This window comes from Crocuta crocuta, unplaced genomic scaffold (assembly GCF_008692635.1).
Source record: "Crocuta crocuta isolate KB4526 unplaced genomic scaffold, BGI_CrCroc_1.0 scaffold197, whole genome shotgun sequence".
Lineage (NCBI taxonomy): Eukaryota > Metazoa > Chordata > Mammalia > Carnivora > Hyaenidae > Crocuta > Crocuta crocuta.
Window position 1 is genome coordinate 12,319,360 of NW_027532002.1, and position 14,711 is coordinate 12,334,070.

At 39.6% G+C, this 14,711-nt stretch overlaps 1 protein-coding gene across 6 annotated transcripts in view; it reads left to right on the forward strand.

Annotated features, from left to right (window-relative positions):
- IGF2BP3 (insulin like growth factor 2 mRNA binding protein 3) overlaps window positions 1-14,711 on the forward strand; it is a 148,372-nt gene that overhangs the window by 48,413 nt on the left and 85,248 nt on the right. The window lies entirely within an intron of this gene.

Genomic DNA, 14,711 nt, shown 5'->3' on the forward strand with positions numbered 1-14,711 from the left:
TTTTATGTATTTCCTATATAAAAACCAGGAGTAACTAGCTCTGTGTGTTTCATACTTGTTTTCTAAAATGAAATTTGAAGAGTCAGTCACTAAACCAGAACCTTCACCAAAATGCAAAGGATGGTTGAAAAGTTTCTTTGGTGGTGAATTAAGGTGCCTTGGTCTGAGGTATGATTCACCCAACGTCTCACCCAGTTGGTAACAAATCATTTATTCTCATAATATTTTATACAGCATTTATTTTCAGAACAATGTTATTGAGTTTAAACTTTGCTGAAGGAGTTGTTTCTTTGGCATATACTGAACATTTTCCAATGTATGTAATGTATAGAAAGTATATCTTTGTAGATGGAAACAGTGACTTTTTAAGATTAAACCTAATGCACTTTCCTGTTTTAAATTAACATTCATTTAGGAACTTGAGTAGCTTGGAGGATGGGTACCAAATCAAGTGTTGTGGTAATCAGGATTACTGAATGGAGCCCCTTATTTTAACATGGGCCATGTTAAATACAATTTTCTGTTGGAGAACTAAATCTAGTGTAGCTTTCGATGAAATCATCAAATGGTAGTAGCCAATTTAAATAAGTGAATCTTTGGAGTACTAGCATATCAGCTACAGGCAAGTGGCAGTTCATTCAGAAGATCTCTTCAGATTTAGATTACAGTGACTTCTGAAGCATTGACTTTAGTGTATTTTTGGTGGCTTCTCAAGCTTTTAGTTGACTGTATTTCTCATTCTGGATAAAATTTAAATTATGAGAATAAATCTTTATTTGCCATGTCTAACTTTTTCTTTTATATTTCATTTTATCCTCCCACTAATCCTTTGAGGTAAGGTGAAATTGGAGACTTTATCTCCATTTTCAGATGTGCAAATATGGGCACATAGGATTCAAAGAATTAAGTAGGAATGAATACTAAATTGTAAGAAGCCTAGAACTAGACTTTGAAACTTGACCTTTGATCTCTTAGATTTTTTTGTAAATGTTTGAAAATACTGATGAAACCAATTTATTGAGGAATAGAGTGAGCTATTGTAATGTTTCCTTTCCTTGAGACTTGACTGAACACCATCTGTTACTTCTTTTTTGAGATGAGTCACTTTTTAAAATGTTTTATTTGTACACATTGAGTATGGTGGCTGTCTTGTGCCAAAGCCTTATCGTAGGCAGTGATAATTTTGGATTTAAAAGTCCAGATTGCCTTTATAATGGAGGGGTTAAACTTTGAATCCACTCGTTAATCTCCGTTTCACTGATAATGGAATGGCTCGATGTTGTGTACTTCCTGATATGATGCAATAGCAAATACGCAGAAACATGGGTGAAATATTCTTACCTAAAAAATAGAGACTTGACTGTATTCAATTTCAGTCTTACTTTGAATTACCAAAACTAGAGAGGATAGAGGCACAACTTTAAAGGATGCCATGAAGAAACAACTGGTCAAGCCCAGAATGGGAGACATTCCACAGGACAAATGATACTGTTCTACTAGTCAAAACAGTGGCATGTGAAAACAGAAGGCAACTGTTAAGGAATAAAACTTACAAGGATATCAAAAAAGCAAGCGTATACTTAGAATAAGTGATTAGTGAATCATGTAAATAGTCTTTTCAAGCAGCGTGAAGTATCTAGAAAAGCTTTAGTTGTTTTGTAGGTGGTCTTTGGAGTCAGACTTGGAATTGTATCCTGGCTTCACTACTTAACAGTTGTGTGATCTCTGAGCAGGTTTTAAAATTTTTCTGAGTCCCATTTTCCTCATTTCTAACATCAGGATGATGATAGTAGCCACCTCATTGGGTTGCTGTAATCATTAATAGGATGATGTAAGCTAAAGCCCTTAAAAAGTGCTTGGTGTGTATAAATGCATGCTACGTTTTAGCTAGGAAATGAACAAAAATTCACCTCCTCTTAACCTTGAGTTCTGTGCTTGTCTGGATCAGGTCCAGCCTGGAGCTCAGAAAACACTAGGTATTTCACCAGGGGAAATTGAATGTAAAGAATTATACAGGTGCTGGAAGACTGCAAGGGAAAAGGGGGATCTAGAGGTAGGACCCTGAAGGCTGAGGGTCAAAGCAAGAGGTTGAGATGATCATATCTGTGTAACATGGAAAGAAAGCCCTGAGTACTTGAGAGTCTGAGCAAGGGTTAGAGCTGGTGCCTGGTGTAGGGGAGAAAGAAGGAAGGTGATGAAGCTGGTTTTAGGAGTACCTGTGGCATTTAGAGACTGAAACCCACTGTTTATACGAACAGCTAACCAATGGGGAAGAGCCTGTCCTATCTCCTCCATTGTCTTCCAGTCTGTGAAACTAACAGGGGACTGTGGGCAAAGGAGTGCTTTTATTTTTATTTTTAATTTCTTTTAATGTTTATTTTTGAGAGAGAGGTGACTGGAAGAGGAGCAGAGAGAGGGGAAACAGAATTTGAACCAGGCTCAAGGATCTGAGCTTACAGCACAAAGCCTGATAGTAGGGCACAAATCCCCAAACTGTAAGATCATGACCTGAGCCCAAGTTGGACACTTAACCAACTGAGCCACTCAGGCGCCCTAAAGGTGTGCTTTTAAAGAGCGCAGAGTCCTAAGTTCAGCATTGAAAAGTTGAAAGGTGGACCTGGAACCAAGAACTTAATATCCAGCCAGAGTTCTAACCCAGAAGTGAAATTCCTCCCCTGTTCTGCCAGTCTCCTGCTGTGAGGTCACTGCAGAGGTGACAGAGTCTGGGACCATGGTAGAAACAGTGGATGTGGTGCTCTGTGGCATTTTATCATATCCGTTGCTGGATTGTTAATTATTTTATTCCACTATGGCCTTTTTAAATATTCGTGTTCGTATATTGTTTATTTTTTCTTTATATTGTCATACACTGAAATATCAGAAGGGGAGTCCTTTTAAGTTCTCTGTGTAGTGCATCTTGCATCCTGTGTATGTCAAACAGGGGTTAAATGGTTTCTAATGTAGTTATGGATAATGATAAAGCACTATGGACCCTGGATTGGCCAGCTGTTAGACAACTTAAGTGTTTTTGGCAGATAAAAATATGAGGAAACTACCTTTCTGAAGGACCTGCTGCTGGAGAATTAGGTGATTTTGTTTTTCCCCAAGTATGTGGAATATAGAAGTAGATGGAGAATAGAAGAAATTTTTGCTTCTTTACCTCCTATCCCCTTGCTTGAGGTACTTGGAAGATTTTTGGTATGGCCAAAATGCTAGAAGGGCCACATCTACCAAGAATCCTGATGTTTTGCAGACATGGGTCCTCAGATGATCCAAGGGAGGTAGACATGAGTGCTAAGGATTTGAGGGGATGCTTTCTTGGACAAACAACGTGGAGGTGTGGGATTGTTGGAGTCCCAGAAGAACACTGGACTTTAAACACCTTTGGGAACACTTGGTTTCTTCTTACTCAGTGTCTCAGATGGGCCCCATTTCCTAAATTTAAAAAATGTCTTTCTTCATTTAAAAAATAAATTGCCAAAGCCTCAGGAAAGGACGTTTCCAAGAGAATTTTTTCCCATCTCAATGTCTTACTACTACTATGTAATCTAAATAATCAAAATTCCTAATAAGTACTCACAAAACTCCAAAAAGGAGTACCTTCTCTGAAAGAAATGTAAGACTCAATAATTATGTAAATGAATTGTTTTAAAGAGTGAGTTAGGTTCTCATTTTGGGGTCAGGCAATAATCATAGAATGATGTTCCCAGAGTTTACCAGTTTACTGTCTGGGAAAACAGTCTGAGCTACAGTTAGTTGTCTTCATCTGAAGTGTTGTACCTGACAAGGCCCTGACTTTGCCCATGACTGAAGACAGTATATTTTCTAAGGCAAAGATTTGAATATGTATGTGGTCTGACAAATATTTACGAGGATTGCATACCGTGAAATCGAATCTTGGTACAAAATCCAGAATGTATGTTGACTTTACCTGAAGGATTGGATATCTAGTTTTTCCTGGACTTAGCTGTGAAGACAAATCTCTTGGGAAGAAACTAAAGAGATTTTCACAGTATAACATCTATTTCTGCCATGTGTGTAGTCTGGTGTGATTGAGTAAAGGAAGCAGAAGCTGTTGCGGAGGCTAAACATAGGGGATTAAAGGAAGTTTCTTTATAACTAAAGCATCCTCCATTTGCATCCAGTCTTCTGACGTTTATGAGTTGGTCTCTGGTTCTTAACGTGGAAAGCAAGTAACCATTATACTAAAAATGAAAAATCAAAGCTGTAAGTTGGACACCTGCAACTTAAAATACTGTTTGGTTTTCTTCTCAGAGCAGAGTTACTTTAATGATTGCTTTCAAAGGTCTTTTTGGTGCTTCCATATGAGCTTGAAGCAATTTTGGGAAGTAAGTATATCGTGTAGGAAATCTTAGGAGGCTCTACTTTTGTAGGGCCGTAGCACTGCCTTAACAGAACACTATATTTAGTGTTTGGCTAGTTTGTTTTGAACCTTGTTCCTAGTAACCAGCTTGGGAAGGTTGACTTGCAGGGTATAGGGAATGTTAGAATTTTCTTGGCTTCCTTTATGATTAAAAGAAGTTTATTCCTTTGTAGTTAGGTTGTAGGAAGTGTTGCATTAATAGTAAGATATAGTAGGAGCAGGTATCAGAACTTCCAATAAATTATATTCATGTTGTGTCTACTCTGTGGTAGAAGGGCTAAAGCTTTAGAGTGATGCCCGCATTTCAGACCACAATAAAAGACCTATTCTACTAAATAAGGTGGAAACCTCAGATAATGGGACATTTTGTGAGCTGTGGCAAGTACTTAGAATGAAGAAATTCCGTTATTCACATTGCTCTTCAAAGAGTGCTTAATGGAGGCAAGTTGTAGAGTCAGAAATTTATGTAAGATTAGTAACAGCTTCATAAAGCTAGTAACCTCTCTGTGAAGTCTGTTATTTTATTTCTTTATGGACTCTGAATGTAGTAAGAAAGACTGATTACAGGAGGACACCCTGGCTGCACTACTGGGAAGTTAGAAATAGCAGTATTGTTAAGCTAGGCTCTGGCAAAAGGGAAACCAAAGGAATCTTCATTGAGAAAGAAAGAAGGAGGTAAGCAAGAAAGTAGTGATGCCATGTTATCTAGTCTGGGAGGAAGACAACAAAACTATAGCCATAGTTAACTAAAGTTGTTCAAAGATAGCCCTCGTAGTAAGCCTTGGATGAATGTGTCCTCAGAATTGGAAGACTGTCTTGGAGATGGAGGGAGGTGAGATGACTTCTAAGTAAAGAGATTTCGGCCAGGGCCTTGGAGTCAGTTAGGTGAAGTCCCTGGTGGATGTGTTTAGCAGAAGGAACCGTGATTCACCTTCATCTGTCCAGGTGCTGGTTTGTGTTTGGTACTCAGGTCAGATGGTGTTTGGTCCATGGTGAATACGTGATTTAATGATGCACAGAAATTGTGTGAGACCAAAGCATTTTAGTATAATTGACAGTGAAAAGTTAACAATACAAGGTACTCATTCAAACAGAAAAAGACCTCTCTAGACATAGTGGGGTTGACATAAACTGAAGGAGAAATCCCAGGAGGTGTTGATGTTGAGTATTACAAATAACCCATTTAAATGTTGGTTTTTGCAGCAGATACCTTAGTGTTGTAAATAAAGTAGTAGCAGATAAGCAGTGTTCTTGGTAGGTGATTTTCAGGCCTTTCTCTTTTTTTCAGAAGCACACGGTATAGCAGAAGCCTCATGTATGGCTATAGAGGCAGAGCTGTTCAAAGCTGGCATAGGAACTTGTCTGCTGTTTCCCTCTTTGGCCTTTGGGGAGGTTTTGTGAGCCTGTTTGAAAATCACTATGACTCACTATGACATTAGTGAGTGTTAGTATGAACAATTGTTAGAACTAGTTGATCTCTACCAAATTTTGAAGGACCTTAAGAGGCAAGTTGAGGAGACTGTTGATACACATAGGTGATCTTTCTTCACCACAGCCTGACTCTGAGCACTAGCCCATAAATAGCTGACACTTACTGAGCACTTACGTGGTAGGCACTGAATTAATCCATTTTGTCTTCACAACAGTCCCATGTCCCCACTTTACAGATGAGGCAGCTGAGGTACAGAGAGGTGAAGTAACTTGCCCAGGGTCACACAACTGGAAGGTGGTAGAGTTTCTGCTCTTAATCAGGTTACTCAAACAGAAAACTTCCCCCAAAAGGTAAGTTTCTCTTTCTTAACAATTACCATCATTTATTTGCTTTCAACATGCCTCTAAAGGTGTGACAGTGAACTCAATAGAAAAAGGATTCTACCAGGCTTGGAGGAAGTGTATGGTGATGAGTGATGAATGGGGTTGAACAGATTATTTGAAGAAGTTATTGGTAAACTTGTAGAGAACTGTGGACAGTGCTGTTCTTCATGCATCATTGCTCTAGGATGGGTTGGACTTGGCCTCATTAGAAATGATTTGATGAGAGATGCAGGAGAATGTTACAGGCATACAGGCAGAGTTAACCTGTGACGTGTATATGAGCAGTATATGAGGCAAGTATTTCTGGTCCCAAGGTTCTACCTCCATATGTTTAAAATGCCCTTGCACCATGATGCCTGGACTTGTGTCCCATGCTTCCATAGTTCTTCTGATCTCAAAGGTCTTCGGGCCCTTTGTTTAAACCTTTTATTACAAAAAATATCAAAAATAAAATTAGCCTTTGTTAATATATGGTGAGCCAGTCCTGTTTTGTTGATAGCTCTACTCTCTTCACCCTTTTCCAGATTATTTTGAAGCAAATCCTAGACATGATGTAATTTCATTTAGTAAAACTACAATATGTATCTCCAAAAGATAATGTCTCTGTATTAGTTGGCTAGGGCTGCTGTAACAAAATACCACAATTTGAGTGGCTTAAACAACACACTTTTTAATGTCACAGTTCTGAAGGCTAGAAGTCTGATAACAAGGTGTCAGTGCACTTTTATTCTTAGGAGGGCTGTTAGGGAAGCCCCCCCCTTTTTTTTTTTAATTTTTAATAGTTTTTGTTTATTTTTGAAACAGACTGAGCATAAGTGGGGGAGGAGCAGAGAGAGACAAAGACAGAGACAGAGGCAGACAGACACGGAATCTGAAACAGGCTCCAGGCTTTGAGCTGCTTGCACAGAACCCGATGCGGGTCTCGAACCCACAAACCGGGAGATCATGACCTGAGCCGAAGTTGGACGCTTAACTGACTGAGCCACCCTGGTGCCCCTCAAGGCTTCTCTCTTGTAGTAGTTCCCTGGCTTGTGGCAGTGAAACTCCAGTTTTCATGTGCTGTTCTCGCTGTGTGTATGTCTGTGTTCAAACTTCTTTTTAAAAAAAGCTTATCTGGGGAGAAAGAGAGAGAGAGAGCGCGCAAGAGCAAGCAGGACAGGGGCAGAGAGGGAGGGAGAGAGAAAATCTCCAGCAGGCTCTGCACTGTCCATGCAGAACCTAATGTGCGTCTCGAACTCACAAATCATGAGATGATGACCTGAACTGAAGTTGGATATTTAAGTGACTGAGCCACCCAGGCATCCCCAAATTTCCCCTTTTTATAAGGACACCAGTTCTATTGGACTAGCATCCACTCTAATGACTTCACTTTGTTTTTTTTGTTCTCTTTAGTTTTGAGTTTTGAGTAAGCACTTTGCCCAGTGGGGGGCATGAACTCATGACCCTGAGATCAAGAGTCATCTGCTCTACTCTCTGAGCCAGCCAGGTATCCCCTAATGACCTCATTTTAACTTGATCTCTATTAAAGACCTGGTCTCCAAATACAGTTACAGTCTGAGGTACTGGGAGTTAATACTTAATCATAATTGTTTTGAGGATACATATTTCAACCTATGAGAGTCTTTTAAAAATTCACATATTAAACTTATAGTAACTAAAATATCAACTATAATCATTTATATTTCTTTGATTATGTCAATTTCTAAAAGGTTTTGTTTGAATCAGGGTCTAAGCAAGGCCTTTTATTTTTTTCTTTTAAACGTTTATTTTTGAGAGAGATTGACAGAGAGACAGAGAGGGAGACAGAATCCCAAGCAGGTTTTGCCGTTAGCACAGAGCCCGACATGGGACTCAAACTTGTGAGCTGTGAGATGAGCTCTGAGCCAAAATCCAAGGGTTAGATGCTTAACTGACTAAGCCACCCAAATGCCCCAAACAAGATTTAAAAAAATTTTTTTTAAATGTTTATTTCTGAGAGAGAGCACGTGCGCACGCGTGCCAGTGGGAGAGGGACAGAGGGAGAGGGAGACACAGAATCTGAAGCAGGGTCCAGGCTCTGAGCTGTCAGCATAGAGCCCGATGTGGGGCTCGAACTCACAGACTATGAGATCATGACCTGAGCCGAAGTTGGACACTTAAGCACCTGAGCCACCCAGTCACCCCTAAACAAAATCTTTTTTAAGGCATTTAATCAGTAGGACCTCCTTCTCCCCTTTTTTGGTGTTGTGTATTTGTTGAAGTTCAGAATGTTACACATTTTTATTTCGCTGAACCACATCCATGTGTGATCCCTTACCCTGTTCCTCTGACCCTTGTGGACTTGGATTAGATGTAAGTTCCGTTTTTTTGTTTGTACAAAACACCTATTAGGCATAATAGGTGGTTATGTATTCTTCCATTAGGAGGTACATAATGTCTGTCTCTATGATGTGACATGCCATTGATTGTTGCTTAGATTCATTATTGTGTGGTCGTCGGATGGTGATATTTTAATTCTATGATTTTGTCATTTATTTACTGGAATGCTTTTGTAGACTTGTTCTCACCAGTTACTTGACCACCCTGATGTAAAGTCCTTATAAGACAGACAGGAAAAATGCTTAGTCCTTTCTTTTATTTTCTATCTTATAAAATGTGGGTGTCCTGGCATCCCACAAGGATGACCACTGAGGGTTTTTGTTTTTACCAATGAGTTTTTATATGTATAATTATGAGCTCATGGGTTTAAACATATTTGGGTTTCAAAATTATTGGACTCTTTCATATGGATACTCACGTTGTTCTAGTCTTGATAGACTTGCAAATGCTTCGAAACTATGCCAGTGTCCTTTCGATACTATTTCCATAGTCTTCCTTGAGTTGGGGGTTCAAGAAGCCCCTGGTTCATTTTGTATGTTTTCTGCTCCGAGGACTGGAATCATTCCTTTCTCTCAGGAGCCTGGTTCCTTGGAATATGATGTTGAGAGTCCACAGAATGATCATGCCCCTCTTGGGACCAGATTCACTGGCCTTGCTTGATTGATCATTTGGTTTGCAACATTTGTACTCTCAGTTCCTTTCCCTGAAGGTTTTAGCCACTGTTCTGTGCCCTGACATATGTTTTTCCATTCCCTTTAAAAAAAATTTTTTTTTAAATGTTTTATTTATATTTCTGAGAGAGAGAGACAGCATGAGCAGGGGAGGGTCAGAGAGAGAGTGAGTGACACAGAATCTGAAGTAGGCTCCAGGCTCTGAGCTGTCAGCACAGAGCCCAATGGGGGCTCGAACCTACAAACCGTGAGATTATGACCTGAGCAGAAGTTGGAAGCTTAGCCAACTGAGCCATCCAGGCGCTCCTGTTTTTCCATTCCTAAATGTGAACATTTCTCTGTGATTTACTCTTGTTGTTTCTTAGAAATTCTATTGGTTTCTACCTGGGTTTTTTTGTTTTGTTTTGTTTTGTTTTTACTTCTTGCTTGGAAGCAAACAGACCCTGGAAGATCCTTTGAATTTAAAGTGTCTAAAACTGAGTTTCTTTCCCTCTCAAATCATTTCTTTGCTTTCTCTGTGAATTTTATTTTTTTAATTTTTAATTAAAAAATGTTTTTAATGTTTTGTTTATTTCTGAGAGAGAGAGAGAGACACACACAGAATTTGAAGCAGGCTCTAGGCTCTGAGCTGTCTGCACAGAGCCTGACGTGGGGCTTGAACCCATGAACTATGAGATCATGACCTGAGCTGTAGCCGGATGCTTAACCGACTGAGCCACCAGGCACCCCTCTCTGTGGATTTTATACTGCTTAGGTCTCATGGGCTTGGCCTTGAGGTCACCCTTGTTCTCTCCCCTGTTTGCTTTCTGCCCACAGGTACACTAGGTGTCCATAGTCTCCTGTCCCTTCCCACTCCCCAGTGCTTCCTTTGGTGTTCTTTCCTGTACCAATGGCCACCACCCTGTAGAAGTCCTAAGTCAGCCGTTATAAAGCATCTTACCGTGTATGAATGGAGAAAATGGAATGTAGGTACAACCACTCTCTGAGGTCTGACCGTGAGGGCTCCTGTGTTGTGTTCTCAAGCTTTAAAGCTATCTTTAGAAGTGCCTGAGCGCTAATTTTAGGATTCAGTGTTAGTGCCAAGTTGTGAAGTTGTTCTTTCAGTTTCATAATCTGCAAATGAGTCCTGTAACTCTTCAGATGAAAACAATTGATCTTTTCTGTTTCAATCCTGTTAAACTACCAACAACCACAAACAGATCGTTCACGGTTGTACACAGGAAAGGTCGTGAAGAGAGTCTTTGGTTTCAGTACTATTCACTTGCAGTCCTGGCAGATCCAAGAAGGAATAATTAGTAAATAAATCTCTTTCATTTGGGTTTCAGACAGAGCTTTCTACATAATTACCGTACTGCTTCACAGTTCAAATTGGCAATTAGGAATAAGTGTGATCCTATGAATAAAGACTGAGAGGAAAAGAAGTTAACTACTTAGGGTAGGAGCTAAGGCAATAGTTATCCAAACTTTAGTGCTTCATGACCAAACAGCTAAATAAACAAAAGTAACTTTTACAAAGCCTGTTTAAAAATTATCATCTTTTTCTGCATGGGATTGATAGTTCTTTAAGTTCTAAACTCTTAGGAGCCCTCAAAATACCCATATCCTTGCTGTTTTCTGTGCCAGGTGGTACCCTAAATGTCAACTAAGCGGTTTGTCAGCTTAAGAATGCTGAGAGAGGGGGATCTGTGTCATGACTACTTAGAACACTTCTTATACCAGATACATGGTGTCTCTTCCAATAACCACTTCTCCCAGCTCCTCAACACCAGTGAAGTGTGCTACAACTCCAGGCTAAGGGATTCATCTCATAGGGCAGCCTCCACTCCCAGTGGTGAAACAGGATGTCCAGACTGCTTACACTTATGCCTGACTGATTACAAATTAATGGCTCACAGAACTCAGGAAAGCACTTGACTTACTATTACCAGTTTATTATAAAAGATACAGCTGAAGAACAGCTAAGAAGAAATGCCGAGGGCAACGTAAGGGGAAAGGGTTGCAGAGCTTCCATGCCATTCTTTCTGCGTCTCCATGTGTTCACCAATCCGGAAGCTCCTGGAACCCATTCTTGTTGGGTTTTATGGAGGCATCATTACACGGGCATGATTGATTGAGTTAATTATTCAGGCTATGATTCAGGCTCTAGCACTTCTCTTCTTGGCAGTGCTTGGGAAGTGGGGCTTATAAGTTGTAACAATCCGATCATGCCTTGGTGTCTCTGGTGACCACCAGCCCCCATCCTCAAGCTATCTAGGCGTCAACCAAGAGTTAGTTGCCTCATCAGAACAAAAGACACTTCTATCACTCTTATCATTTAGGAAACACTACGGGATTTAGGAGCTGTGTCAAGAACCAGGGACAAAATTGTGTGTGTGTGTGTGTGTGTGTGTATTTTTTTTTTAAGTTATTTATTTTGAGAGAGAGGGTGAGTGCACATGAGCAGGGGAGAGGCAGAGAAGAGAAACAGAATCACAAGCAGGCTCCATGCTCACAGCCAGATGCAGGGCTTGATCTCACTTACTGTGAGATCATGACCCCAGCTGAAATCAAGAGTCAGATGCTTAACGGACTGAGCCACTCTGGCACCCCCATGTATATTTCTTACTATGCCACAGGAGACTGTTGGGTCCTCTGTGCTTGGCATCGCTTGACACAAAAGTTTTCAAAGAATGAATGGTAGAATAAGAAGTCTAACGATAACCATATAATTTATTCTAGACATGTATTCAGGTGATTGTGAAGGAAGCATTCATAAACCAAATAGGTTACCAGGTAGCAGGAGTTGAAAAAAGACATGTTAAGAAATGATGTGTGGTGAGATGAAAGCTGTTAGAAGCCACATATCAGTGTCCTGTACAGCACTGGGCCCCCTCCCCTTCCTAACCTTTCTTCTCCTCTTGCTTTCTCTGTACTATTAGTGGTTTACTGTAAAGGGTACAACTCAGGAAATGCCACAGAGCTTCTTCCCCTCGCATTCTCTTTTCCTCAGCTTTCGGTTTAATTACTCTTGGTGAAAACACAAATATGTTTAAACAAAACAAAATTGTAAGTTTTTACTTAAGTAATTTACCACGTTAATTTACCACATTTAGGCTTTCACCTTTAAAAAAAATTTTTTTTTATGTTTTTATTTCTGAGAGAGACAGACAGACAGCATGAGCAAGGGAGGGTCAGAGAGAGAGGGAGATACAGAATCTGAAGCAGGCTCCAGGCTCTGAGCTAGCTGTCAGCACAGAGCACGATGCAGGGCTCCTACTCATGAACTGTGAGATCATGACCTGAGCCGAAGTCAGACGCTCAACCGACTGAGCCATCCAGGCTCCCCTAGGTTTTCACTTCTTACAAAGCTAATTAAACATACTGCAGTTGACCTGAATCAAATTTGGGTCTCTTGATGCCATGATATAAACTGTAGTGGATCAGGGGTGCCTGGCTGGCTGAGTGAGTAGAGCATGTGACTCTTGATCCCAGGTTTGTGAGTTTGAGCCCCCTGTTTAGCCTAGAGCTTCCTACCTTCTGGATATTGTCTTTGAAATGTCTGGTTAAGTTTTAACTATTAAGTTGGGTTGTTTTATCATTGGGTTTTCAGAGTTTTTCATATATTATGGATAAAAATCCATAGTCAAATATATGATTTGAAGATATTTTCTCCTAGTAATTGAACATTCTCTCGCTGTTGTTTTATCAACAAAAGTTTAAAATTTTAATGAAGTCCAATTTACTGATTTTTACCACCTCTTTTTTTTAATGGTGTCTTGTCTAAAAACTCTTTGCCTAAATCCAGGTTAAGAATTTCTCCTGTGGTAAAGTTTTATAGTCTTAAGTTTTACATTTACATCTATGATGCATTTTGAGTTAATTTTTTATTTTAATTTTAATTTTTTACTTTTTAAATGTTTGTGTATTTTGAGAGAAAGAGCAAGGAAGGGGTAGAGAGAGAAAGAGAATCCCAGGCAGGCTCCATGCTGTCAGCACAGTGCCTGATGTGGGGCTCAAGTTCACAAACTAAGATCATGACCCGAGCCAAAGTGAAGAGCGAGACACTTAACCTACCGAACCATCCAGGAGCCCCTTGTGTTAATTTTTTAAAAATGCTTATTTATTTTGAGAGAGAAACAGAAAATGAATGAGCAGGGGAGGGGCTGAGAGGGAGAGAAAATCACAAGCAGTAGCAGTCAGCTCAGAGCCTGATGTGTGGGACTCCATCCCATGGACATGAGATCAAGAGTTGGTTGCCTAACTGAGCCACTCAGGTGTGTCTCTTCTTTTTCAAAATTGTAGTAGTGCTAGTTACTTTGCCTTTACATATGTATTTTAGAACAAGGAAGTCTATATAAATCTACACAAAAATCCTGCTAGGAACAATCAGGTCCTATATGTTTTTTGTGAGAGTCATATTTACGTATTTAAATTTGCGGGGTGGGGAGGGTTGTGTCATTGTATATGGTTTTTAATTTTTTTACTGAAAAAGACTTTTCAATGTTTATTTTTGACAGAGAGACACAGAGCATGAGTGGGGGTTGGGCAAAGAGAGGTAGAGACACAGAATCTGAAGCAGGATCTAGGCTGCTTTAATGGTAGTAAAATACACATAAGATTTATGATATTAACCATTTTTAAGTATATAGTTCAGTAGTGTTAAGTATATTTACATTGTTGTGCAGCCAGTCTCCAGAGCTGTTTTATCTTGGAAACTAAAACACTACACCCATTAAACAACTCCCACTTTTCCTTTCCCCTAGCCTCTGGCAACCACCTTTTTTTCTGTCAATTTGACTACTCTAGATACCTCACTTGAGTGGAACCATACAATAGAACCTTCTCTGGACTGGCTTATTTTACTTAGTGTGCATTCAAGGTTCATCCAGGTTGCAGAATGTGTCAGAATTTCCTTTTGAAGTCTAAATAACATTCTATTGTATGTATATACCATGTTTTATTCTTTGATCTCTTGATGGATACTTGTGTTGCTTCCACTTTTGGACTGTTTTGAGTAATGCTGCTGTGAACTTAGGTGTTCACATATATCTCTTTGAGACCTTGCTTTTAGTTTTTGGTGTGTGTGTGTATACCCTGAAGTAGAATTGCTGGATGATAAAGCAGTTGTGTTTTTATTTTTTTTTTGAAGTCTTTTTTTGTTTGTTTGTTTTGTTTTGTTTTAAATATTTTGTGTGTTTAATTTTTTGAGGAACTGACACTATATTCTATAGCGGCTACACCACTTTACGTTTCTGCTGGTATTATTCAAGTGTTGCATATCCTTGCCAATGCTTGTTATTTATTGATATATTTTACTTTAATTTTTTAAATGTTTGTTTTGTTTTATTTTATTTTATTTTTTTAATATTTTTATTTTTTTTATTTCTAGGAGAGAGAGAGACAGCGTGAGCAGGGGAGGGTCAGAGAGAGAGGGANGGAGATGATGAGCCCAGCTGAAGTTGGATGTTTAACCATCTGAGCCACCCAGTTGCCTCTTATTGATG